The following is a 4,155-nucleotide window of genomic DNA, read 5'->3' as shown; positions in this document are numbered from 1 at the left end:
AGGGCTTCAGTTTCTCCCTGAGTCCTGGCCAGATGCCACCCTCAGTTATTCACCATGTAGGTGTCTCTAGAGGATATCTTACAACATGACAATTGCTTCATTAGAACAAGTAAATAAGAAGGGCCAGAGAGGCAGTCTGTAAATAAGACATAAATTGCAGATGTTTACAAATGAATCTCAGAGTGACATCCCATCTATTTTGCTTATTATATTCATTAGAAGAAAGACACTACCTTCAGTTCACATAAAAGATGAGAAAATTATACAAGGAGTGAATAGCAGGAAATGTGGATAATTGAGAGTTATTTCAGAAACTGTCTACCATATGGTGCTACTAAACTATAGGTGTAGCCTGAGTTGAATAGTGTCCCTCCAGTATTTGTATCCTTCCCAGTGCCTCAGAATATAACCTAATTTGGAAACAAAGTTGTTTCAGATATAATATTTAATTAATTAAGTTAAACTTAGGTCACAAAGCAGTAGGGCAGCCTCTTAATCCATATGATCAGTGTCCTTATAAGAAAAGACACACAGGGAGAGTGTCATGTGGCAACAGAGCAGAGACTGGAGTGATGCATCAACAAGCCAAGGGATGCCAAGGATTTCCAGCAATCACCAGAATCTAGGAAAAGGCAAAGAAGGACCCTATCCTAGAGGCTTCAGAAAGAGCATGGCCCTGCTGACAAGGTTCTTTCAGATTTCTAGACTCCAAAACTCTGAGACAATAAATTTCTGTTTTCTGAAGCCATAAAATTTATCTCATTTTGTTACAGCAGCACTAGGAAACTAATATTTTTATATAGGTGCTAATTTAAAGAATACACGAGGTCTATCCAAAAAATATCCAGGCATGTGCTATGAAAAATACAGACATTTACTGCAGAAGATACAAGATACAAGTAACATTGCACACAGGACAATGATGCCTCAGTCCCCTTCAAAGAAGGTACCTTGGGACCTCACACAGTTCTCCCAATCACCATCAGCTGCTGTGTCATGTCTTCCTGAATCTCATCAGTGGTCTGAAATCTCTTCCTTTTCACAGGTGATTTTAGTTTTGAGAAAAGCTAGAAGTTGCAGGGCATCAAATCTGGGCTGTAGGGGAGCTAAGTCACCTGGGTGATTTCATGTTTTACTAAAAAACTCTACATGGGATGTGATGCATGAGTGGATGCGTTGTTTTGATGAAACTGCCAGTTGCCCATAGCTGTGGCCTTCTGAATCATCTGAATGTCTTCCACAAAGGAATGAACAAGCTTAAAATGAAATTTGATACAGATTCATTGTTCAGTCATTTTGAACGCAATGGCCAGACAGTACATATGCTCACTCATTGGTGTCTACCACCCCCATTCACTAGTACAGTGAGGTCGTCATTGTTCACACATGCACATTCCACTCCATCCTCCTTGGCTGCCAGGTTACATCAATTTTGTGCAAACAGTTCTAGTTATATTAACAATGGTTTGCCTTTTTCCAGACAGACCTAGTACATCATCAATCACAGAAATTTTTCTTCTGAAAAAAATATTTCCAAGTTTGGCTGCATAATATGTAGAGCCTTCTTTAATGAAGAAAACTTCTCATGCACTGCCAGTGTTAAACTACTTTCATTATTTATTATATTAGTTTCATATGATAGATGATGTCACTTTGCTAAACATAAATGACAACTGTTGATGTTAATAGATTATTTGCAAGTTTTACACTTCATTTATTGTGGGACAGGACTGTCTCCTGTACATACATCTTCATATGGTCCCCTCCCCTTAATTGTCATGGGATCTGTAACTCCCTTCAAACCAATAGAATAAAGGTGATGGGACAGCACACCCACAATTACAGTACATTATAGAGGATTTCAGCATGCAAGAGACTCTCTTCTCTCTAATGCATGCTTTGAAAAACAAGTTGCTGTAAATCCTATGGCTGCAACTAAAGGAACTCTGTGAATAACCCAAGTGAGCTTGGAAGCACTCTTCCCAATCAAGCCTCCAAATGAACACACAGGCAAGTGGAAGCCTTAACTAAAGCCTGGTGAAGCCCTAAGCAGAGGGCACAATAAAGACATGCTCAAACTCTCAGACCAAAATAACTGTGGCATCATAAATATGGGTTGTTTAAAGCTACTAAGTTTGCAGTGATTTGTTATGCAGCAATAGATAACTAATGCTCAACTTCACTCATTTGATTTCAAGCATGATGATCCCTCATTTGAATTATTAGTATAATTTTTGTAGAGGAGATATTTTAAACTTTTTTAAGTCTTTAATTGTATTTTTTAAGACTTCATTTTTTAGGACCAGTTTTAGGTTTACAACAAAACTAAGTAAGACACAGATTTCTTACATACCTCCTGCCCCTAAATATGAATAGCCTCCCCCATTGTCACAAGAATGGTATATTTTTATTTACCAAGGATGAACCTTCATTGATACATTATAATCAACTGAAGTCCATAATTTACCTTAAGGTTCATCATTGGTGGTATACATTCTATGGGTTTAGACAGATATATAATATTATTATCCATCATTTGAATATCAAACAGATTATTTTCAATGTCCTAAAAATCCTCTGTGCTATGTCATTATTTTTTAATAATGTATTTCTTTTAAACTATCCTTTTTGATGAATCAACCAATTACCTAGTGCTAACATTCAACACTAAAAAGTAAAAAATTCTATTTAATTAAAAAGTATTGCATTGTATGAAAGGAGAGAAGGTTAGCAATCCCTTTGATAAAGATGGAAGAGGCCCTTGGGCCTAACAACACCCATACGGTTAAGGCATTGCCACCTACTTTGTGGCATCTAACCACTGTTTTTTGATCTCACCTTTAACAGGAACTTAAACAACAAAACAAACAAACAAGCAAAATATAGCCAAAGACACTGAAAGAGAGAACAGGCTGACAGTGACCAAAGAGGAGAGGGGAGGGAATTTCAGGGGAATTTCAGAGAAGAATAGAAAGGGTTTACAGGAACAAATATAAAGGACACATGGACAAAAACTAGGGGAGTGGAAATGGGAGGGAAGTGGGCAGGGATGTGTGGGTGGGCTGGGATGGGAGTAAAGGACAGAAAACTGTACTTGAACAATGATTAAAATAAAATTAAAAAAAAAATTCTTTAGTATATTTACTCACATTCTTAGTACCAAAGAAATTCTCCAAGTTGGGGAGGGGGTGAAAAAATTAGAGATTTCTACATTATGATATTTTCCAATGTTAATATATTAACACATGCCATAAGGAGACTCAATTTTCTAATCATTTTTCTCAATTTAAACTATCCTGAAAATTTAATCCATACAGCACATCATGGTATCTATCATTTGTCCTTTACTGGGTAAAATATAAGTCATAAACACAAATGCACACTCCACATTAATCATGGGGTCATTCTCAGGTAAAAATGTTCAACTAGATAATTCAGAATATACCTATTTTTGCCCATATAATAATTGTAGATTATTTTCTAAGCAAAACCGTGAAATATTAACATTATCATTAATTAATATTCAAAACTAACCCCAAAGACACTCAGATCTATACCTCTTCTTCTCAAAGAAATGGCAGGATAAAAACAAATAAAAGCGATACTAAGAGGATAACTTGAATAATATTAATTTAAGGTTAACTTTTCTTGTGTAAATAACTTACTACATTTATTTTATTTATAATTACTAATTATAAAAGGCATAACTCCCCTTTATCACCAGCTTGGGATGCAATCTACCCCTAAATCATGGATAATTAGACACTACCACACCCGTATCAGTTTTCTATCATTCCCTAGAGCTTTACCAGGGCCCCAGAAAAGCCTCATGTGGTGTTTAGGCAGGATGCTACACTTATGCCTATGTCATGAGGAACCCTGACCTGGTCATCAGCCAGATGGATCCAGTCTCCACTCCTGAATACACCAGAGTCAATTCCTAGATCTTAGAACCCCAACACTCCTCTCCCTCTTTTTGGAAGGATACTCATGGAGAGGCAGGTAGGAAAGGAATGCCTTTTACCTTTCAACCTAAACAATGACTGGCCTATTACCCAAGGACAGACAACAGGCTTCTTGATGAAACATAAAAAAAAAGAAAAATCATCAGTAAAGTTCCTTTGATGAGTCCTTCTCTCTACAATACTAAAAATC

At 36.6% G+C, this 4,155-nt stretch overlaps 1 non-coding gene across 1 annotated transcript; it reads left to right on the top strand.

Annotated features, from left to right (window-relative positions):
* Nucleotides 1–2,704: 2,704 nt before the first annotated feature.
* Nucleotides 2,705–2,830, top strand: LOC114514648. Its single transcript, XR_003686094.1, has one exon. It is a non-coding gene; the product is annotated as a U6atac minor spliceosomal RNA (small nuclear RNA).
* The last annotated feature ends 1,325 nt before the right edge of the window (nt 2,831–4,155 follow it).

This window comes from Phyllostomus discolor, chromosome 3, assembly GCF_004126475.2.
Source record: "Phyllostomus discolor isolate MPI-MPIP mPhyDis1 chromosome 3, mPhyDis1.pri.v3, whole genome shotgun sequence".
Taxonomy (NCBI): domain Eukaryota; kingdom Metazoa; phylum Chordata; class Mammalia; order Chiroptera; family Phyllostomidae; genus Phyllostomus; species Phyllostomus discolor.
The sequence above is the reverse complement of the archived record's forward strand: the minus strand, read 5'-3'. Positions and strand labels throughout refer to the sequence as shown.